At 40.9% G+C, this 24545-nt stretch overlaps 1 protein-coding gene across 2 annotated transcripts in view; it reads right to left on the reverse strand.

Annotated features, from left to right (window-relative positions):
- The window catches only part of THSD4 (thrombospondin type 1 domain containing 4), a 687220-nt gene that overhangs the window by 150009 nt on the left and 512666 nt on the right, over positions 1-24545 (reverse strand). The gene's annotated exons all lie outside the window — the stretch shown is intronic.

Below are 24545 nucleotides of genomic sequence, written 5' to 3' on the forward strand. Positions count from 1 at the left end.
GCGGTGCCGGTGGGGGCATGAGTGGAGGCCTTTGCTGTGGTGGTACCGCGCCCGGGTGCATCTGATAGTCCGGTGCGTACCCCTCTGGTGCCGTCACGTGCACCGGTGCCGCGCTCTGCTGCTGTGCCCCCAAGGAGTAAGCAGGGATCGGTGCCGGGAGTGGGAACAGCGTCGGTGCCATGCGGGGCGGGGCGCCTGTTGCGGCACTGCAGGTGGCGTGTAATACTGTGTGGGGCCCTGCACCGCCCAGGGAGCCGTCTGCGGCACCGGACCCTGCACCGGTGCCGGTGGCGTCGCGAGCCCACACGCTCCCGGAGTCGCTGCCGGTGCCGTGGGGAGCGGGCCCGGGGTCGGTGTTCATCCCGGCTCCGGTGCCGGTGTTCTCCGCGGCACCGGGGGAAACTGCTGCTGCTGGGCCGAGGCCTGCCCGTCGCCCAGAGGGTCCCACGACTCGGCCCTGTCCTGCTGGGGGGCACTAGAGGCCTGTGCCGGCGCGGTCCACTCCTGCGGTACCCGGCCCTCCCCTTCATCCACCGCCATGTGGATGAGGTCCCGGGCTGCCTCAAAAGTCTCTGGGGTGGAAGGCTGACGGACCTCTCCTAGCCCCACTGTCTGCCCAGGGCTCTTGCCCTTGTCCGGGCTGTGCCTCTTCCTAGAGGACTTAGAAGAAAGGTGCCCCTCCTTAGGGCGCACCTTCTGGGCACACCTCTCTGCCGAGCGACCCCTCGAGCTCTTGGAGGCCCTCGGCACCGGTGACGGCGATCTGCGCCTCGGTGCCCTGCTGTCCGACGGTGCCGCCGTCGGTGCGCTGCAGGCGGAGTGAGGCCGCTCCTCGCCCTGAGGCTGCAGTGCCGACTCCATTAACAGGAGTTTCAGCCGGAAGTCCCTCTCCTTCTTAGTCCTGGGCTTAAAGCTCTTGCAGATAGAGCAGCTTTCAGCTCGATGAGCCTCACCCAGACACTTTAGGCAGTCAGAATGGGGATCTCCGCAGGGCATAGGCTTGGAGCAGGAGGCACAGGGTTTGAAGCCATGGGGCCCTGGCATGCCCTCCCCTCGTGGGAGGGTTCCACTGCTCCCTTATCTAAATAACCATTTACAGTACTTAACAACTACTTAACTAGATAAGAAACTTCAACTGCGAACTATAATACAACGGGTAAGAGATAAGCTGCTAAGAGATAGGCAATAGCCTGAAGCACGCTCCAGCTACCGTCAGCTACCGTCACGGGCGGGCGGTAAGAAGGAACTGAGGGGGTGGAGGGGCCAGCAGGGGTATATATGCACGGGTATACCAGCGCCACTCCAGAGGGCTCCCTGCTGGCCCTATGGGTACTGCTAAGGGAAAAAAGCTCCGGAATCCGTGCACGCGGCGCGCATACACCCAATCAGAATGGACATGAGCAAGCACTTGAAGAAGAACAGGGTTATTTCGAGATAAAACCCTTCCCTCGAAATAACCCTTACTCATTTTTTGAGGAATAAGGGTTATTTCGAGGGAAGGGTTTTCTCGAAATAACACCGTTTTTTCTCTCAAAATAGTGCTATTTTGAAATAGTGCCATAACATGATTATGCAAATGAAGCACGGGATATTTAAATCCCTGCTTCATTTGCAATTTTGGGTGTCTGCATTTGCATTCCTTGAGAGAGAGAGAGAGAGAGAGAGGAATGAAGGATAGACATACCCCTAGTGGCTACATAAAGATGTTTAACTGGATGGAAGAAGAGATGGACCTCATGGGATTCCACAGGTGTAAGCACAGATGCGACAGAATGTTACGGGACTGCGGAGAGATCTGCAATTGCTCTTCTCTTACCACATACAGAGGTTGAAACCCTGCCTTTCTGGAAACCCAGGGGAGTTTTGCCACAGACTTCAATGAAGCCAAGATTATACCCAGTGTTGTGAGGGACACAATATCCAGAGCACCCTTATTCAATTAGAAAGTTTTAAGAGTGACCACAATCAGTAATTAAATGGTCATACTGAAATACCGTTGTATTACATGACAAAACTATGTGGTTAAATGAGAATTACATCTTCATTTATTCTGGTCTTACAACAAAACATAACATTTATTTCTAATTAGGAATGAGGAGGCTGAGTAGGATGAAGAGAAAATACCTGAAGATATCCCCAATTCCCATATCTAATAAAAGTACAAGCCCTCAGACCAAACATACCTAGTCAATCTTTTTTTTTCTTTCATATGGTTTGAGTAGGTAGCAATAATTACAAATTTATACCTAGAATTGATAACCAGCATGTTGCCACAGAAGTGAATTGGTGAGTGTCCTTCAGGCCCCTGGAAAAAGAACGAAGGGGACATATCATGCGCTCCATCATTTGTGCCTGGTGACCACAGCTGCATACAGATGTTTGCTTCGTTTTCTACTTAAAGAAGGTTTCCTATGAGCTGTCCTGATGCAATTCAATTTGTATTAGTCCTTCTGACATAAGTCAAACACCCTTAGCTCTGGAGCAGGTCAACACCGAGATATTGTTTTCAGCAGTTGAAAAGCTCTATGTGGCTCTCCCAGGAGCCTCTGCTTTAAAATTGAATGTAAGGGTCTCAACATGGTTCCACAGAGGACTGTGAGATTTTGATCTTGTCTTTACTGGGTTCTATAGGTCATCATGCAAAAGGATCTTCATGTTTGCCTTGATGTGGTTGGGAAATCAAGATTTCTGTGCAACTCTTTTAATCTGTGGAAGTAGGATGCACTATAGGACTGAGAGCCAGTCAACTGGAGTTGATTTCAATGTCCCTGTGCCTGGTATTACTGAGTTGAATATCAAGACGTTTAGTGTAACTGGCGAGAGACCACACTGGCACATAGCAGTCAGTCATAGAATATTCCAATTGTTGCAGTTCTGGAGCACCAGGATATTGTAGCCAATGACAGTATATTACATGTAATCTCTTTTAAGGAGTGCAAAACCACCAATATATGCCTTCAGTCCTCATGTACCTTTGAGACATTCTGCCTCTGGATATTATGAATGATAAGTAGATCTAACAAAAGGCATCTTTTCAAATATAGGTAAAACTATAGTAGGTTGTCATTCCATTGAACCACATCTTAAACAAAGAATCAACTAATTACTGCTTATTTAATGCTTATTGTGCGTTTTGTCATCCACTGTGATTTATTCCAAGTTGCCAACAGAGATTGGGTTAGTGAGAAAAACAGAAACATCAGGTACAGATAAAGTAGGTGTAAGAGAAAAAAAGACTGAACTAAAATGAGTTTCAAGGATCTATGGAAAGATACAGATAAATTTATAACTCAAAAGATAAAAAATGGCAGTATTTTGACTTTCAATAACTTAAATGTGCAAATTTCCAGTACCACTTTGAATGTAATTTTGTCAGTTTTCCTTTAAAGCTATAGCTAGTATAATACAAAATCCTTGTCTCTGTGCTCTGAAAAAAAAGTACATAAAAGTCTGATGAGTTCAATCTTCTTCCACTTTAATGGGATTTCTCCCATACCAATATTTCTTCATAATTATCAAGAAGGATTAGCTGTAGGCTTAGGGCCTCTTTAAATCAAAACAAATGTGGAGTAATCCTCAATCTTTTGTCAGCAGATGAGCCAACTTGACTCATTTGACTTTGATTAAGAGGAGGCATTCAAATTTTATCATTTTCCCTTTTGCCTTCTGAGTGAATAAAAGTGCATTTTCTCAAATGCTCAAATGGGAGAACATTGTCCATACTTAAGACCGAATAAAGAAATGATCCTTTCACAAGCAGTCTCTGAGGGGAACATTACTAGATGACATAGGTTATTAGAGAGTAGGGTTGCCAGTATTGACCTAGACAGTCCGGTATTTTCACCTCCTATCTGGTAAAAAAATTCAGAAAATACCGGACACCTAAAATATCCAGTATTTTCTGATTTGTTCCTGGCCACGAGGCGAAAATACCAGATGCTCCCCTTTCGCAGAGGAGCTGTCTGGCCTGGAGCAGGGAGAGAAGATGGTGGTGTTTCTCAAAGGTGCCACTCTGGTTTTTTTTTTTTGGTGGTTTGTTGGTGGTAGTTTTTTGTGTGTTTGGGAGGGGAGGTGGGAAGGGAGTTTCAGTATTTTTGGTTAAACCATCTGGCAACCCTATTAGCAAGGTACAGAGCCGTCAACTTCTAAATCACCAGACTGAATCTGACCCAAGGCAGAAATGCTAGCCAATGCAAAATTGCAGAAGTAGTGGTTTTAGTTCAGTTCTTTGTGGGCAGATGTAAACATCACCATGCCTGCCATCAACAATAACAATCTCAGTTCAAAGAGGAAGGACTGAGAGTCAGAGATAAAAATCTTTCTAAATCTTTCCACAGCAAGAACCATCTTACCTGGAGATCTCTCTCATACGCAGGCACATGAGCACCAGTGTGAGAAAGCCTGAGTTTTCCATGCTCATGCTTCACCAGTTGTGAATAAACAGAGGATTTCCATCTGGCACTCTGCATGGGCCAACAAGCTGAGCGTGGTGACATAATTTTGTTCTGACCTTAAATGACAGCATGGGCTGGAGAAACAAACTAAGATGCAGGACCAGAGTCTCTGGTTCCAAGAGGGGCAAACTGAACTTAAAGCCACTGGACATTTTTCCTGGAGAATTTCCTTTCTATATAGGGGAATCTCTGCCAGTGCCAAGCCCGATTCCACCAGCTTCTGCTCGGTAACACTGCCCTCCTGGCATGAGGCTAAGCAGGCATTGTGCTGGAAACAGGAGGAGTGTATCAGAGGGAGCATGATGGAGCGAGGCGCTATTACGCCCAATTCCTTGCCGATGACAATGAAAGCTGACCCTCTGTAGCTGTAACATGCACCAGGCCCAAGTGGCTAAGAGTCACAACTGACTCCCTGTCATTTCCCTTTCTCCACTGTGCCTGAGCTCTACATCAATAGCTCCACATGGGGGAGGCAGAAAATCAGGCTCCACAGGAAAATCCTGGGTCCACTGAGGCCAGTGGCTACAATAAGGCCAGGATTCATCCACTAAATCTAATTCAAGTCTGGCCATTTTGTGTCCCAGAATACTTGGGCATAGATTCTGAATAATCTAATCTGGGGAGCACCAGTGTGAAGGCTACTCTGCTGTTCCAATATGAATGTTAGAGCTAGCCTTGAAAACGTGTTGTAAAGCTGGAAGCAGATGAGAAAACAACTTGGAACGTTCTATGGCCAACCAGCTAACCACCAGGTTATTTCTGGCTTTTAGTTGTTTAATGTCAACTCTTAAATTGGAAGCATATAACCAATTTACCTATTTTTACTGAATAGTGAAAGTCTGAAATGGCCCAAGTGCTGGCAAAGACCCAAGGAAAACAAGTACTGAGGCGCAGCAAGCCCCAGAAAGTCAAACATATAACCCTAAGACAAATGTTAGCATCCTGAAGGGTCCTGGAGCATGTGGTATTTAAACAGTTTATATGGTGATATAGTGCAATAGCTGGTAGTTGCCAAAGTTAGCAAATGGTTGTTAGCTACATGTGGTTTGAAAAGCAACTGGATCTAAGACATATGCATGTAGCTGTGATTCATAATTACTTCTATGGATTCAGATTGTTGAAGGGATTGATTAATACACTCAAACCAGCCAAGAAGACAAAGGTCTTTGGCAGAACTGACCACTTGCTGTACAAAAACCAATACAAACACATTGTACAGTAGTGTAATACACGGTAACACACTCTATTGACATTTAACAACACTAATATATGTTTAAAATGTATTCTTAGCATTAGATGGGGGTAAATTGGAAGGATAAGTGATTTGCATGTGGTATTTCTTTTTCCCACCATTCACTCTTGCTTCCTAGTCTCCATTTTCTTTTTTTAAGCTTTTCCCCCTCTTTATTCACTTTATGCTGGCTTCTATTGTTAAGTGCCAAAAAATCAAAACTTGCGTATGGTCCCTGCCCAACTCATCCAAAGAAACCAAAACCAGCTGATTTAACAACAGTAATTTTCTCACTCAAGCCAAAAAAATCAGAGTACACATCTGCACTAAAGGCATTCTCTGCTTAAAAAAAAAAAAAAAAGTAAGAGTCATGAACTAGTACTGCACATAGCTATAATATAAATATTGTGCTGGCTGAACAAAATACATAATGGTTTTGAGTGGCATATCCGATGTAGCCAAGAAGCAGCAGAAGATCTCTAAAACTCACTTTTGTTTTCCAGCTAATTATTTAATGGAGCCTCTCTCATCAAATGAAAAATACAGGACTTTGTTCAAATATATCAGGCACATGTTCACTTCTGTTCTATTTCCAATTGTGTAAAGTGAACAGAAAGACCTTAAGATTCCCACTTAGTGTTAATCACACTATCATGTTGATTAATCCCATCGTTACTTGATTAGAAGCACAGGGAGAAACTCAATACTTTACCTAGCAAATAACCTTCTGAATTAGGGAAGAGTTTCAGTGTTCAGACTGGTGATTTAGAATGGCTTCCTACCTTAGTGTGGGGCGTGGGGGAGGGAAACAACAGAACTTTACCGTGTGCACAGAGCAACAGGGGAACACATTTTGAATTTGATTTCCTTCCACAGGTCTAACATCACCGATGCCAAGTTTCTTTGGGTGGTCCCCCGAGCTCTGTGTGGAGGGATGGTAGTCACAAACATCTCCAAGGCATAAGGCACTGCTGCCTCTTTCTTCAGAAAATCCCCGCTGTTAACCTGACTGCCAGCTGGGGTTGGAGGTGGTGAAGCAACAGCAATGTGCTCAACTTTCTATTTGTATGTACACACAGACTCCTGCACACACACAATCCATATAGCTTTGGTTAAATACCTGTAACGCCGTCCCCAATCTCTTCATTTCCCCTTTTCCACAATAAATCAGAGAAATTGCCACTGCCAGGATAAGAAGGCAGAGAGAGGATCTGCAAATGAGTGCAACTGCTGGTTCCAATTTCAGTCTTACTACCCTGAAACACCCTGCTGTGATCTGTCTTCAGGGATGAATTCTCCATCCTCATATTGGTTACAGATCACTGTTGGGTAATGTTAAAATAGAGGGATTGGTAAGCAGGCTAAAAAATGTCCTCTGTCACTGATCATGAGAAAACCGCTGGTATTGGTGTTTTATTTATGTGGGTCATGAATAACCTCAGTACTTGAGCTTTCTTTCAGCACATAAAAGAAATAGTTAATAAGATAGAAAAAGGAAGCTTAAAGGACAGAGCTGATACAGAAATGTTCTGACAATCACAATTCCAATAACCATAAGATAAGAGAACATCTCTTTATGCTGAATATACAATTCCCCGTTGGAAATGTCAGACTGAAATACTATTTATATTGTTAACAAGATACATATATGATCTTTATTTAATCAATCTGCATCTCAGTGCTTTCAAATACCATACATATGTACTGATTGGCCTGGAATCTGATTTCACAAAGTGGACCATTAGCAATCATTTGTTTTCCAAACAAAATAGCATTGTTAAAAAATACTTCCTAATTATTAAAAATAAATCTGTGATTTGATAACATATTATTTAAGCAGACTATTAAAGAAAATGTGTTTCCAAAGCAGACCAACTTAACAGATTTTTTAGGTGATGCGGATGTGCATAGAAAAAATCTAATTAGTTTCAAATTTTCGTGCATATCCTTTAACATCTATTGTCCTAACACACTATACACATTTTAAAGATTGATTCTAATAGATAGAAGAATTAACCACTAATTTTAATAAAAGAAGGACCAGCCCTGGAGAAATGCACTACTGATGCAACTTCTTAAAAAAATCAAATCACCATTTGAAATGAAAATGTTCCTAATATTGAACTGGCAAATGTTTTCAAATAGTCATGAAAATGTTGATATCAAAAAGCAAAAACTAGTAGGTTGGTGCAGCTTTGTTCATTCATTTATTGTACCTTAGGTTCTCCTATCAACAACCAGCACTCATGTCAGGGTTTTAGGACTTGATCATAAGAGTTTGAGCATCCTAAATCCCATTAAAGTCAATGGAAATTGAAGACCTGCAGCATTTTGGGGGGATACTCAGCACTTTCCAGGATCAAGCCCTAATTACTAGCCCTGATGGCAATGTTTTTAACAACAGTTCAAGATGCTAGTAAACTCTAAGATGCTTGATTTGAGTGAAATTTAGAGAGATCCTGAATACACTGCTGTTTTGCTCTGTGAAACAAAAGCTACGGTATTAACACAGTGAACAAAACCACCATCAATTTACTTTCAGAAATAGTGAGTTTGAATGCTTAGATACACATGGTTTATATCAGAGATGGGCCTGAACCAAAACCCAAGATCTATAGTCCCCTGAACTTTGAGGATGTTCAAGTATGGGGTAGATTCTGTGGCTTGATCCCTTATCAAAAGTATTTACAATGAACAGGGTGAGGCTCAAAACAGATCACACATTCCAAGTTGTAAAACAACCTGGTAAGAAGTAAACGATGACTCCCTCTTTGCCTGGTTCCAATATTTTTTTTTAAATCTCTGCCAGCTAACATTAGCCAAGAAAATCTACCTTAGAAGAATGTGATTCTCTCAGGTTACAGTGTCAGATACCAGAAGGCGTCAGCTTCATTAAATTCTCGACAAATGTACAACACCCAAATAAATGTGCATCTTTTAAGATGTTGCCAAGCAATCACAAGACTGTTTACTTAAAGGTCTGAACCTTTGAAATACTCTTCTGGTTTTATTGTTACAATTACACTGCCTTGTGCTTGCTGTTACATTCATTTAACCATCTATTATGTAAAGACAAATGACAGAGACGTAATCATCACCCGCCTGAGTGTGTTTTCTGAAAACATTATCATGTGTGCTGCATGGCCTAGACAGTATAGTCCACCCTGCTTTTGTTGCTTTTCTCATGCTTGGCCCATAAAGATTCTGTCAGAAAGAAGTTAGCAAGCATATTATTTTGTATACAAAGAACACCGGCACTACAGGCAGAAGCATTCATCACTATAAATTGTGTCATTTTTCCATTTCCTTTTTAGTTAAGCTACCAAGACTATTCACTGGGATTATATTAAATCATAAACATGTAAAGGGTCAGAATCAGCCTTTTCTACAAATCAGTACATGGGAGGGAGCCTTGAGGAGGAAAAAATCTGTCCCCCTTGCAGAGTTTTCTACAAAATCATTCCTTTGGGAGAAGGCTATGGAGACAGCAATGGAAAACCCCACAAACACTGCATATATAAGGGAAAGAGTGAAATACCTCTGCACTAGCTCTGAAGCACCATGACTCCTTTTTTTTTTTAGCTCCATTGGAGCCAAACTAAATGGTCACTCTGATTAACTGCTGTCCCTAAATTCCCTTTGGAGAAGGCATAATATAAAAGTTAATGCAGCTTGACTGATGCCCTGTATGGAAAGGTAATGTGTATGTCCTGCCCCAGCCAAACATGGATGCCTGGTGCTACAGACTGGCAGGTAAGATGATGCTATGGAGGTGACTGACTGCCACCTGACACAAGTAGGGGATTATGGCTGCACGAAAGGAAACCCTTTCTTGGTCTGAAGTTGCATTAATCAAGACTGGATAGCAAAAGAAAAAGCGTCTGGTAAAAGCAACAAAAAATCTGAGCAGATTATTAATTTGGAAGCCTGGCAACCTCTGCTAGACCCGCCAGAATTACAAGAAGGGAAAAAAATCAATTCCCCTAAGCTTTGGACTACAAACCTGAAAATGAGTGCTGAAGAAAGAGCTGAAACAGATATTCAACGGTTACTTTAAAGGTCTGCCCTTATTGAAAGATTCTTATACAAGAGTTACAGCTGCACATCTGCAGACAGATTACAGATTTAGACATTGTTGTCTCAGTTCCTGTCAAGCAATTCATAAGACAAATGTTGGACTGCTTATTTGGCCAATAAACATATATCACTTCCGAGAATTTTCCAAAGCTCTTAAATTGCTTTGCATATAAATGCTCTCAGGTTTGGGGTAGAGTCCTACATACTCATAAGCATAACAGATGTGTTTACCTGATAGGATTACTAGCTTTCTTTTTAATTTGCTGGCAAAAGATATAGAAAAAGCTTTCAAATGTTTAATACACCAAAGAACTTCAGTTTTGCTGGAATCCACATATTGAAAAACAAATTCTGATTATATAAATACATAAATAACATTGCCAAACAAACCACAGTTTCTTGTTTATCTACACATATCTGAAGACAGATTTTACTACAGTATCTCAGAATCAAAGGCAGATACATACACATGTAAATTCAGGGTTTTTTAAGCTATGGGGATGTTTAAAGTTGCACACTTACAATTTCCCATATATACACATACTAGCAGATGTACCTAACATTGCTCAGGCCTTTAAATGAAGTAGCTGGTTTTGGGGTTTGTTTGGAAAATTAAAGGAAAATGTACATGCTTTATTTAAATGATTGCATTTTTTTTAAAACGAAGGGCAAAAAACAGCTTGTATTAATAAAAGACGGAAAAAGTGATTCAAACATTTGATAGAGCTTGTTGGTAGACAATCTTTGCAGCTTTTGGAGCTTTGCAGCTTTTCCAACAAGGCTTACATGATCTGCCGACGAAGGGTTCTGGGTCGGCAGATCCCCATCTAGACTGCTGTGCTGTGCTGACAATCAGCTGATCGGCACAACGTAGCGGCCATTTTGATTTAAATGAAGCGGTGATTATTTAAATCCCAGCTTCATTTCCGTTTGCCGTCCTGCCTAATCTACATGGCTCCATCGACAAAGCCATGTAGTCTAGACACACCCTAAACGTCTTAATCTGGCCCTGGGGGTGGTGCCAGAATTAGGGTAGGGGATGGGGTGCAGAAGTGAGGCCAGGAGGCTGGGAAGGTTGGTGGGCTCAGGATAGGAGGTGGAGGGTGCTGGAGTGAGGGCAAGAAGTGGGGGCTCATAGTTCAGTGTGCAGGGGATGGTCCCCCTCCAACTTCTCCAGAAGGAAGGTGGGACTCTGTGAGCCAGCCCTAACCTCCAGCACACATACCCCACAGCTAGTTGGGGGGAAAGGGGTTCGGGGACAACCCCGGCCTCCAGCTGCTCCCCCAGCCTGCAACCTCTCCAGGGAGGGTAGCTGGAGCTTCATGGGCCATCCCTGGCCTGCACATACCCCCTGACACAGCAATGCAGCTGACTTTGGGGGCGGGAGTGAGAGATCTCTGGGAGCTTGGGGAGGGGTTTTCTTTTTTACTGTGTAATATATAGAGCAGGGGGAAAAACAATGCCAGTTTAATGAAACTGCATGTAAAAGGGTTTCTACTGAGACCCTTCCACTGGGATTACTCTCTATGGGTATGTCTACACTACCCTCCTAGTTCGAACTAGCGGGGTAATGTAGGCATACCGCACTTGCAAATGAAGCCCGGGATTTTAATTTCCCAGGCTTCATTTGCATAAGCGGGGAGCTGCCATTTTTAAAACCCCGCTGGTTCGAACCCCGTGCAGCGCGGCTACATGGGGCACGAACTAGGTAGTTCGAACTAGGCTTTGTGAAATGAGGAGTAATGGTAGTTCGAACTAGGAAGCCTAGTTCGAACTACCTAGTTCGTGCCCCGTGTAGCCGCGCTGCACGGGGTTCGAACCAGCGGGGTTTTAAAAATGGCGGCTCCCCGCTTATGCAAATGAAGCCTGGGAAATTCAAATCCCAGGCTTCATTTGCAAGTGCGGTATGCCTACATTACCCCACTAGTTCGAACTAGCGGGGTAGTGTAGACATACCCTATGTGCTTTAATAGATCTCCGTATCACAAGAACTGGTCACATAGCCTGGAGAGACCATATTCTAGTTGGGTGACAGCAAAAGATAAGGAAAGGAAGCCAGTTAGCTTCAGGAGCTGTGATTTTGGAAGCATGCAATGAGTGGCACTCCAAAACAAAAAGCAGGGAGAGGGGGACTACTCGCTAAACAATACACCAGAAGTAAAAATGAAAGAGCATAGAGGATGAAATAATTTTTGTGTTCAATTTTCTTGATGCTATCCAGGATTAGAAAAAAAAAAAGACTGAAAAAGTCTGAATTTTCAGACCTTTGGGTCTGATGAGAAGCAGGAAATTCTGACACTCTTACAAGAGAGAAGCAGTTGTCATGAGGTTTCTCGCCCAATTTTGCAGAGTTAAGGACTTTGGATAGTTATATAAACAGACTTCCGGGTGCTTTATAGGGCAAACAGAACTATCAGTTCCTTTGAGCTTTCCCTTCCCTTTCGCCCTCCCCTCCCTCTCAAACCAACCTTTCTTCCTCTTCCTCTTTGTTCTTCTTTTGATGTTGTTGTTCAAAGCCATTATTTTAATACAGATCTTACACAAGTGAGACTCCTGGCTCCTGGTTGTGGTTCAGATGACATATTTACAAGAGAGAGCATCAAAGCACCAGCAGATTGCTGTCGGTGCATAACTATAGGGAGAGCTGTTTTTATATTAATGCTGCTTACAAGTAAACGGTGAAATGACAGTAAATACTAACAGTAGAAATAAGAATGTTCCCAAACAAAATTAGGGACACATGAAGCAAAAAGGATTTGCCTAAGCCACAAAAGTCAGTCATTGTCATCATCAGGAGCATACTCAGTAAACACGCTGACTGGATGAGAAGATTAGTGTCCTCCTCCAACAGATGTACATGGATCATCTATTCCAGGGAAAGGCCAACCTACCTATGGCACTAGAGAAGAGATGAGAAGTAGAACTCTTCCAGGTGTTTATGCCTGATGGAATGTCACCATTAACTGCTGGCAGGGCAAATGTTCTCCCTCCCTCCATGGACAGATGTACCCCAGTTCTTCTGAGCAAAGGGGAGCAAGATTTAGAAAGATCACACAACAGGTCTCCATGCTGCCACTGTGTGATGGGAAGGCACTCACTGCACTGCTCCAGGGCATAGAGAAGGACAAAGGACATGCAAATAGTGGTGGAGATGGACAACTGATGCATGAAAGCTGCTCCAGTCATTAGGCTCAATAGCTGCCCTGTGGCCTGGAGGACAAGGAGTCCTCCTCTACATTCCTGATCTTATCTTCTCAGTATCTAATTTGGTGTGGGTGATGGGGAGAACATTTGCTCCTTAACAATTACTAATGAGGAAGGAAACAAATCATCCTTCATTTCCATGAGGAAGGGTAGTAAAAATGCATTTAGAACCCTACAGAGTCAGATCACAATTGCCTTTTCAGTGAATTTAGAAGGGAGGTGGCCACCTTGGAGCCTATTAGACCTTTCAAGAAACTCCTGAAAGGTAATTTTTAGGCAACATTAGAATAAGCAAAATGCGAGGTCAGCAAAGACTAATGCACTACATATGCTTTTGTTCAATAACTACCTATTGGGCGCAATGCATAAATCACTGGAAGAAATTATTGTGCAATACCTTTGAATTCATTGGAATTGCACTCACTTCCACCAGGGCTGAATTGGACCTAATGGTTTAACAACTTAAAGTGTTTAGTAAGCAAGTGCCTCAGCCAAGAACTACAGGTGGACACAATGGACACAACATTTATTTAGTAAAACAAGCTCTCTCTATAAAAGGTCAACATAAACTCATTAAAATTATGGGATTTTTTTTGAAAAGGAGAAAAATGCAGGCTATTAATATTTATCTGGATAAGAGATATTACAGATAAAGATTGAACCTCTCCAATCTGTCATTCTCTGGTCTGCCAACATCCCTGGTCCAGCACGATTTTAGTTAGTCGGTTGTCTGCTTATTGTGGGTGTGGCCCAGGTTTCTGCAGTCCCATAAAGTGTGTTTACAGCTACCAGTACTGGCTTTCAATGTTCTGTGCTGCTATTTAACTCTAAATTACCCTGAAATGTCTTTTAAGAGACCAGTAAGCAGTGGAAGAATTAGCAATACGGCTAAGGGAAAGCATGTTTTTTTATGTTTTATCTACTTACTTCCTTGTGCCAGTACAGTATGAACACTAACACTTTGTTATGAAGAGAGCTGATATGCCTTGGCTAGGCATAGGTTATATAGGTTGTATCACTACAGTCATTTATTATTAAGCAGTACTGTAAGCATTGTGCCAGGTATTCGCCTAGGTGAAATAAAAATAAAAAAGAGAACCATTTGCTGTAATATTGACCTCCTGTGATTCAGCAAATTCTCTGGTTTTCTGAAGATGTAGGACTAGAGAAATTCAACCTGTACCAGAACTGCCTGTCAGCTCACTGGGTTAAGGAATGCCTTTGGACTCAGCCAGGCAGGCTCTGTTAATCTGCAGCCAATGCCAATCCTGGAGGAGGGAGAAAAGAAGAGAGCCGGGCCGAGCTCAGTGATGACAGGAGCTAGCTATGGCCCTACCTGAAAGGAAGGATCACAAGCCTGCCAGCCAATGCAGCCCCCTAGGGAGCCTACTCCCCTAGGGAGCCTACCCCCACTGCCTAAAAGACTGAGGCCTCCTGACCAGGGAAACAAAGGTCTGGAAATCAGACATGCCTGGCCTTCCAAGCACCTTGTTACATCTAGAAAATAATATCTTATAGCCAGCTTGTCACGTCCCTTGAGTCTGAGAAAAGATAGAATGTGGTTATAATAAATACAAAGGGGCACCTTCACTGAGGCTGTAGACAGTAGTAGAAAAAAACCTGTAATCTGAATAGCCCTGTAATCTAGAATAAACCCACACATATATGAGCTTTAGCCACTACATTCAGGACTTTAAAAAAAAAAAAAAGAACATTATAACAGCAGCAGAAGGAAGGGCTGTATAAACACCACAATAACAAATTTTAATTGAAAGAAAAATAAGGATGAGGATTTTTGCACAAAGCAGTGAGCCAACACCTTAACTTGGCCGTGTCTCTTTAGATGGAGAGAACCCAAACGTGCAGAGACAGCAATATGATTACACAATTCAAAAACCAAGTCTAGACTGACCCCAAGATTCTTGACAAATTATACTGCCAAAATTTCTGTCACGTCAAAATGTATGTCAGGGAATCTCGGTCCTCTTTATCACTATCTTGTATTAATCAAATGCAGCTTGGCAGCTTGATTGCCTGAATTAAAGCCAGCATGATTACAAACTGTGCAAGAATGACTCTCAAACTATTAAATGGACTCTCTGCCAGGTCTTATTCCAGCACATAAACGTACCCTCCCAGAAACAGCAGAAGGACATTTTTAACTTGTAAAATTCAGCTATCAAAAAGCTATAGAACTAAGAGGTCCAAAACAGGACCATTTAGGCTGAGATCCAGCAGAGAAAGTCCACTGAATTAATACCATCAATGTAACCACAGAGATTTTGCCAGAATTAATAATCATTTTACTTACTTTTTGATTTATAAAATAAAACCCATTCCAAGTCTCAAGGCAATAATCATAATTCAAACAACATCCATCCCAAAGTGAGGTAACATAATCAGTATTATACCAATTCTCATATAATGGAGATGATAATTTTTTAAGATTATTTATTGGACCACAGCAAAGATCAGACTCTGCTTCTCGGGCAAAACCACAAATAAGAAAGGGACCTTCGCTGTACAATCTGGTATCTCTCAGTTCAGGACAAGATTAACTGTGGTCTTCAACTCCATTTCTTGGAGACATGCCTGTCTTCATTCAGCATATAGACCTATGCTCTTTCCATACTATGGATGACCCAAGTAAAAAACAGATTGCAATTGACCATAACACATTTATGAATCCAGGAGAGTGTGGATCTATTTTCTCATTTAAAAATAGCAATTTGAGTATCAGATGAAATATCTGATCTATTTTTCTACATATAGCTCTTTAAGTGCCTCTCAAAAAGTCCATTTCTAGCCTCATTTGAGTCCATTTGCCCTCTGCTCTATGTCAATACATCAGAACATTTAAAGACATTTCAGAGCTTTTGAATTTATTAATACTTTTAACCAAACATGTGTATCGTACAAGGATTTTTCTGGTCATATTCTAGCCTTGGTAAAATGTTCACATCTTGTTCTACCTTGAGGCCTGGTCTACACTACAGTGAAGGTCGAGTTGAGAGACACCATCTATTCAGCTCCTGTGAAGAGCAGGAGTACTGGTGCTGACGTGGACACCTTCTGAGCTTGATTTAGCAGGTCATCACTAGACCCAGTAAATTGAATCCCATGGCAACATCAATCTTCCACATTGTATAAACGTGCCTTGAGATATTTAATTATGGCTATAATAATCAACCAGTAGCAGTATAGTAAGAGTAGGTGATCTGGATTGGAAAGAAATAAGAATTTGTCTGTGCCCTCACTCATTTTTAGAGTGGCTCTAGATTAAAACCTTCTGAGCTGGTCAAAAGTTGATTTAACTTTCTTTCCTACTTGATTTTATGCTGTAGTTGCAAATCCAGGCTCTAGCCAGAACTAGAAACAAAATGCAACAAGGAACACTGTTTCCCACATTATTTCTGTTGGGACCTCTAGTTGATATGCCAGAAATCTTGCAGAAAGTCTATTCTCATAAGCTGAGCAACCCAACTCTATATACTGAGGCAGTGAAAACAGTTTGGCTAAGATGGTCTTAGGAATCCAGGGGAAAATTCTGATGAAAATTTAACTCTTCAGAAAATTTATCAAAATCAGATGAATTACCCTAGATTCCTATTCATATAACTGAGAACATAATCTGACCCCACAACTTTTCTGTACATCTGGAAACTGAACCCAAACTCCAGCCTTTTGAAAAACTGCATTAGTGGGCACCATTTTCATGCATCCAGCACTGCAGCTGTCAAAATCTGGTTTACTCAATGTTTGGATTCTCAGTTAAAACAAGCAGATAACTTCCATAAGCAAATGTATCTTTTAGAAGGAGAAAGGAAGAATTTGCCTGAAAACCTCCACTGAAACAGGAAGACATTTATGATTTCACATTGACCATATTACACTGACACAAATGAGGTTTTCACTTTACAACAAAGTTAAGCAACTATTACCAAATACTGCCTGAACCCAGTTCAACACCTGTATTCAGCTTCTGGACTCCTCATACAATGAGGTTTACCAGTTATTTCGAGAGAAGGGTTTTTCTCTCGAAATAACGCGGTTACACAGGACATTTTATTTCGAAATAGCACGATTTCAAAATAGCTCCCAGACGTGATTATGCTAATGAAGTGCAGAATATTTAAATCCCGGCTTCATTTACTATTTCAGATGCCTACATTTGCATCCCTATTTCGAAATAGGGTGCAAGTGTAGACATACCCTATTAGAGCATTCTTTAAATTCCATACTTTTTACAAACAGGTATGAAATCTTTGGCATTTATAAGCACATGAAATTTGAAATACATTTATAAATAGATTATTTTAATTATTCCCTAAGAAACAAATGTCAATAGTCTCAAGTAGGCATATGAGGTATCTGGGGAACAAGAGAACAAATAAATGCTTTCAAAAGTTTTCAAAATTAAAATGAAATGGAGGGTATTTTATTTAGCGGTACGATAAACCTAAAAGTTTGCTGGGTTAGAAAAAAATCTTTGTAAATGAATTAAAGAGATATGAAAATTTACTAGTGAAAGGAAAATCTTGCAAACACCAAGCAAAAAGAATCAGTTACAAAAATAAGCTGCATGGTAAAAAATAAAGAACTAAAAGTTATCAAATACCATTTACCTTAATACATTCTCTTGCACTACATCTGTTGTTAACAGTTCTTCTCTTTAAAAACCATATTGTACAGGTGCTCATGATAAACAGATTACAAATGCCTGTCACTGTGCCGTTTTACCTCAAATGGGCATATTTTAGTGATATTAAAGCAAGTCCTATAGTTAACTTTGCATAGAGGCTTTGTTTTTAACCGCCTGTATTCACGCGCATATAATTTTCTCAGAAATTCTCCTTTTGATCTGAATTCCTATGCTTAGTTTCAGCCTGTTTGTGAATTCATTTCTTCACATCTTTATTTTTTATACACTTTTAGCAAGAGATCCTTATTCTGAGAATGAGAAAAGTTCAGTCAAGTGAGGCAGGATTAGTGAGCAGAATGAATGTAAGTCACATATGGGTACAAGACGGTTTGCGACAACCTAGATATCATCAAAAGCTACAAGGAGTCCTGTGGCACCTTACAGACTAACAGATGTATTGGAACATAAGCTTTCATGGGCAAAGACCCACTTCGTCAGATGCATGACATGACATGCATCTGATGAAATGGGTCTTTGCCCATGAAAGCTTATGCTCCAATACATCTGTTAGTCTATAAGGTGCCACAGGACTCCTTGTCACTTTTACAGATGCAGACTAACAGGGCTACCCCTTTCATATTGGATATCATCATTGCACCTGTCATATGCAATACATATATTATGATGCATGCCCCATATAGATACACATCTCTCATGCATATGTTCTCTCTCTCTCTCTCTCTCTCTCTCTCACACACCTCTCATGCATATGTTCTCTCTCTCTCTCTCTCTCTCTCTCTCTCTCACACACACACACACACACACACACACACACACACACACACACACACTAAATTAATCTTACATATGAGATCAGATCTACAGCAAAGTTTCCCAGGGAATTTCAGCAATCACAGCTATGTTCACAGTGCTTTGAACTGTGCTATGCATTGTGAAAACAAAATAAAAATTGGGAGGGATTTGTCCCACAACGGAATTGGAAAAATCATCAGTGATTCACCCATGGCTCTCACTAGTAATCCAAGATTTTCATTGAGCTTAACTAACAGCAGAATACCATTACATATGAGTTCACTATAAGAAAGATCCCTTTGTACATATCAAACTTAGTTAAATAAATTATTCTCCTCTGGCATGAGACTAAGCACAAGCAGTATCAGATCCAAAGAAACTTGTTTCTCATGTAGTCAGATGGCATTTTGAATGAATACTTGTTTCACCCTTAACAACGGGTCCATGAATGTAATTAAATCTACCCTTGGATCCCCTTCCTTCTAGTTAGTGCTGGATCAGACTCCTGGTGCTTAGTTGTATCCTTGATGTTGGAAATTTAGATCACTGTGCTGATTTTCTCCTTTATTTTCATAGCAAATTTCTCTCAGGGGAAGACTACAATGCAATGCTATTTCGGGATACCGGAGTATCCTGAAATAGCTATCCTGCATCTTCACAGCAAAACCGTTACTTCATGCTCGCTATGCTGACATCCCTGTAAACCTCGTTCTACAAGGAGCAAGGGATGTTTCAGAATAGCGCTTTATTTGAAAACTTGGCGCTGTGCAGACAAGACCAAATGATGAAATAAAAACTATTTTGAAACAGCATCTAAATAAGATACGCAATTTGTGTAGCTCAAATTGAGTATGTTATTTTCAAGTTATGGTGCAGTGTAAATGCACCCTTAGTGACCTCATACCACTCATACATCCTAATTCCAAGCCTACCATCCTCAGACTAGCTGTATTGTACCTATTCTGTATAGCACACAACTAGTCATTCACCCTGATGGTCTGTATAATCCTATTATAATCTTTAACAGCAACAAAAAATCTCTATTCTTTACATTCTGATTATAAATACAATCAAATAAAAATGAGCTTACTTAGCATAACACAAAGCAGTCAGTCAGTCACAAATTACCTTGACATTTTAGAACTTACATGATTTAATATGACATGGGAGTACCTTTAATAATATTTATCTTCAAACTCTTCTGCAGGAATTTAAAGTACTAACCCATTTATATGCTGAAGATGTACGTACATTTGTTTAAAAATGTTATTTCAAGCTCTAGGGCTGCTAACAATTTTTCTCATGAGACATTATGTTTGAAATATTATATCTGCGGCAGGGGATATTGAATCAAAATATTTTTCACAGAATCTTTTCTCAGCTTCTTTGGCTTCATCCACTCTCATTTTCAGAACACAAATTCCTTAAATCCACTTAACCATTCAGATACACTAAGCAATATGTCCAGTTCAAGAGGACACTAACTATATCTTCCACACTTTGTTTTAAAAAAATCTTGACTTACACTTTCCAATACTTGTTTAAATACACATACTCCACAGTTTGTATTTATTAGAGGAAATAAAGCTTCAATTGTGTCACTAAACATCTAAACGTGATTCTGTTAAATATATGCTGAGCAAAATGGTTATTAATTCTAACATGACACGTATTTCTTAATGGCTGCAAAGATGAACCATTCCAGGAAGAAATAACAATAAAGACAAAAATTATCACATTTTATCTGATCATTTTAAAGTACAGGTTGGACCTCCCTGGTCTGGCATCCTTGGAACCTAAGCAGTCCCGAACCAGGGAGTCTGCCAGACCAGGAAAGGTCAATGTTCCTCACTGCAACTGGACCTTCTGGGACATCAGTCTCAGCCACTGAGCTCTGCTCCTGACCGGAGCTGCGTTCCCTGCCATGCCAGCCTTCCTGGCGCTATCCCCAGCCGGGGCTGCATTCCCCACCCCACCAAACCTGCTGCCAGGAGCCCTGGCTGAGGCTGCGCTTCCCACCACGCCGGCTCCCAGCCACCAGACCTGCTGCCACTGGCCACCCTCACTCCCAGCCAGGCTCTCTAGTCCTGCAATATCCAGACCATAGATGTTGCCAGAGCATAGAGTGCTGGATTTCAGAGGTTCAACCTGTACTAATTGTAAGAGCAACAGAGGTCAATTGTGCAAATCCTGGTCCCATCTAAGTCCAGCACACTATTTCCATTGATACCAACGGAAATTCACAATTGAGATAAAAACAATAGGCCTTCACCCCATTTCTATGTGCAGCTGCCCCTCCAGAACGTCTGTATGGGCAACTGCTCTGTTGCACCAGATGTCTGTCAGACATTACACATTGCTGAGAACCGCTTTCAAAAGAAGTAATACAAATCATCACATGGAGATTTCAGACTGCATTGAGACGAGTCTAAAACTAACCTAAGGTAGCTAGTGTGAAGGTAGGTAATCTCAATTGTAACTCGTTTTCAAACTGCACTGCTGAGGCTAAAATGAGCGAGTTGGAAACTATGCTTAATACTACTCACTGTTTAGAATAAGCAGCACCCAAGGTGAAAGTGATGCAGCATAAAATGAAATCAGAACCAAGACCATCTGGAAATTCATAATACAATCACCAGGAAAGTTTTGAGGTGTTTTTTGAAGGATACATAGCTAATAGAATTATACTTGAGACCTTCTGATAACATAAACAACCCTGAAAAAATCTAGGAACACTGGCCAAGCATAGTATGGAGATTTCTTCTGAAATGTCAAATTTAAAGACAGATGAGGTAAACTGTGTTTAAATATTTAACTTTTGAACCAGTCTGTCCTGACCTTGTGATATTTACTGTATGTCCTCTTTGAATCTGAATTTTCTGAATACCTGGACAATATCACATGTTCTGGAAACACTACAAAGGCTGTTCAGAACACTAGGGTTTTGTTCTAAAGACAACATATATTATTGTTTTAAAGAAAAAGCAACTTATAGGTCATTATCCCCTAATTACTGTCTTTCATGTAGATATTAGCCTGAACAAATTGCTGAGAAAACTACACTTAGAACTAGCAAGAATGAACACGTTACCCTCGTTAAATATTGCTGTCAAAGCCATTCTGCTTAGCACACTCTGGGCCTGCTCCCACTTACACTAAACTTCATTATAATTAAGAGTGATCAGTCAGCTTCAAACGGATTGCAAATCAGTGAGGAGAAGCATACAAATGTTTAGATGTCTGCATGAATTTTAGGTGAATTTGAATCTCTTTGTCAAGAAATCCCACTTGAAACATCACAGATGGTTTCTCCTGCCATTTCTAATACTTCCTGGTTTCAGCCAAGCTAGAAATACTGGATTGTGAGGAGATTTTTTTCTCACTGCATTATGGGATTTTATCATGGACAAAATTGTAAAGTGTAGAAGTGTGATACATTTGGTGCTATGCAAAAACTATGTAATGAAACCACATGAAGCACAGATGGTTTCTATTTTTTGTTATAAATTGAATACTCAGATTAGGTTCCCAGGGTGTGTGCTGAAGTGTGTGAACCTTTTTAATAACCCTCGGCTGACTCATGATTCTGCACTGAAAGAAAGCACATGCAACCTACATATTGTGCGACAAAAAATAAGGACCCAATTCTACCTTCTTTATAGCAAGTCCTGGTGATTCCAATGTGATTACTTGTGTGGTAAATTTCTGTTTGGTGTGAGTAAAGATGTCAGAATTGGCCCTCTAAGCCACAGTTCAGCAAAGCTATTAAGTATGTGTTTTACTCCTGATTATTTTTAAGCAAAAGTGTTACTATTTTTCTAATCTGCACATTCAAAAAAATGTTCATGTGGCCCAGCACATTTCACAAGCTGTTTTCAGAAATTGACCTGTAGTTTTAAAAGAAAAATTACCTGCAGTTTCATAGTTTGACAGCTTTCATTATGTGATGACTTCCAGTGGTTTTCCCAGCAAACTGCATTTTTGCCCATTTGATATAAGAATTCCATATTTTCTTCCAAGCATGCTGTATCTATGGAAGTTGCTCTTACAGAATAATTCATTCCCTTCACCACCAAATTAGTTAAGAGATGGACTTCGCTCAAAATGTTCAGAGAGGAAACCAAAACCTCATGCTTATATACAAATTCTTCTATAAAATTCTTTGATTGGAAAGTAGCCAAGGTCAGAAATATTACATGAATAGGCTCTCTTACAAGAGTTCCAGGATGTCTAGGTTTTAGTATGTCGGCAGAACCACAACATTGATCTTTCTTGTATTAGTCTGAAGAATCATACTTTTTAGTCAAAATAAGAAATACAAAGGGCCATATTGCAATATACAGACCTTTAGCTTTCCCCACATCCAAAGGCTCCTGTCTACACACAGAGATTTCTGTAAAACTAGTTAAATTCCTTTCCACCTCTTGCTCACAACTAGAAGAAGGAGTAGGAAATGCAAATAAAAAGCAGAAAGGATAACAAGAGACAATGGGGATAATAAGTAATCCCCTCCTTTCTGTTGGTTAGCAGTGGCAGACACATTAGAAACAGATGATGGCCGGAGAGTTGTTAAATAGAAAATTTGGACCTGAAGCTTCTAATGTACTTGGACACTTCTAGGACTGACGGCTAAGGAGGACAGTAGTAAAGATTTTAAAAAAGATGGAAGGAGGGAGATAATCAACTGAACACAAGCTCACACTCTGATGTGACCAAAAGGTTTGTTGAAATTCTTCCACAGGGAATCTGAAGTAGGAAGAGAGAGGTTATTTTACCTCTCTATTGGCACTAGTGTGACTGTTGCCGGAATACTGCAGCCAGGTTTGGGGTCCGCAATTCAGAATGGATGTTGAAATATTGGAAAGATTCAGAGAAGAGGCATTTGAATGACTGAAGGATTTGAAAACCTATTATTATGACAGACTTCAGTTCAATCTATTTAGCTTAACAACAAGAATGTTAAGGTGTGATCTGATTGCAGTTTTTCTACCTATATGGGGAACAAAAATTTCACAATGGACTCTTCAGTCTAGGGGACAAAGGTATACTGTGATCGAATGACTGGAAGTTCAAGCTAGAGTAACTCAGACTGGAGATTTTTAACCATGATGATGGTTAACCATAGGAACAATTTGCTCAGGGTCATGGAGACAGACTTCAGTTCAATCTATTTAGCTTAACAACAAGAATGTTAAGGTGTGATCTGATTGCAGTTTTTCTACCTATATGGGGAACAAAAATTTCACAATGGACTCTTCAGTCTAGGGGACAAAGGTATACTGTGATCGAATGACTGGAAGTTCAAGCTAGAGTAACTCAGACTGGAGATTTTTAACCATGATGATGGTTAACCATAGGAACAATTTGCTCAGGGTCATGGAGAATTATCCATTACTGACAACTTTGAAATCAACACTGAATGTTATTCCAGAAGATCTGCTCTACAAATTATTTTGAGAAAGTTCCAGGCCTGTTTTATACAGGAGGTCAGGCTAGAAGACACAATGATCATATCTGACTTGGAAGCTTTGAAAGCCCTCAGGCAGAGATCCACCGTTGTTACTGTTCACTAAAAGCATTCACGGTAAGTGCTCCAAGATCATTGGATTGGCTTTAAACAGTTTAGATTTGGTTTAGGCAGGAGTGAGTCTTGATGACAGACTTAAATGAGAACAGCCAGGAGTGGGGAGGATGAGTTGTGTGAGATCATGCCACTCATATAGAGTCAAATAGGAAAAACTCACTAACAGTGGACATGGCAGGTAGATGTTTGTAAAACAGGAAGTTCCACACCATCCCTCATGCCAGGAACCATTCAGCTCTGAAATCATATCTCCAGATGTCTAGTGTTAACTGACACTCCCAGATTATCATTTCCAATTTAATTCTTGTGGTATTTCTTAACATCTGAATGACACTGTATTCTGAAGATGCCTTCCCAACACAAACACACACACCCTCATCGGAGATACTCAGTTCTGTCACTGAGCAGGGTACCTTTTGCACTGAAAGGACTGCATATTGTGATGGTGTTTTTTAAGGAAATAGGACGATCCTGTTTATATGGCTATCAACTGACTAGCAGCCTGCCTTTCTGAGGAGACAATGGTCTCACTAATATTTC

The sequence above is a fragment of the Pelodiscus sinensis genome, chromosome 14 (genome assembly GCF_052426305.1).
Source record: "Pelodiscus sinensis isolate ZL-2025 chromosome 14, ASM5242630v1, whole genome shotgun sequence".
Lineage (NCBI taxonomy): Eukaryota > Metazoa > Chordata > Testudines > Trionychidae > Pelodiscus > Pelodiscus sinensis.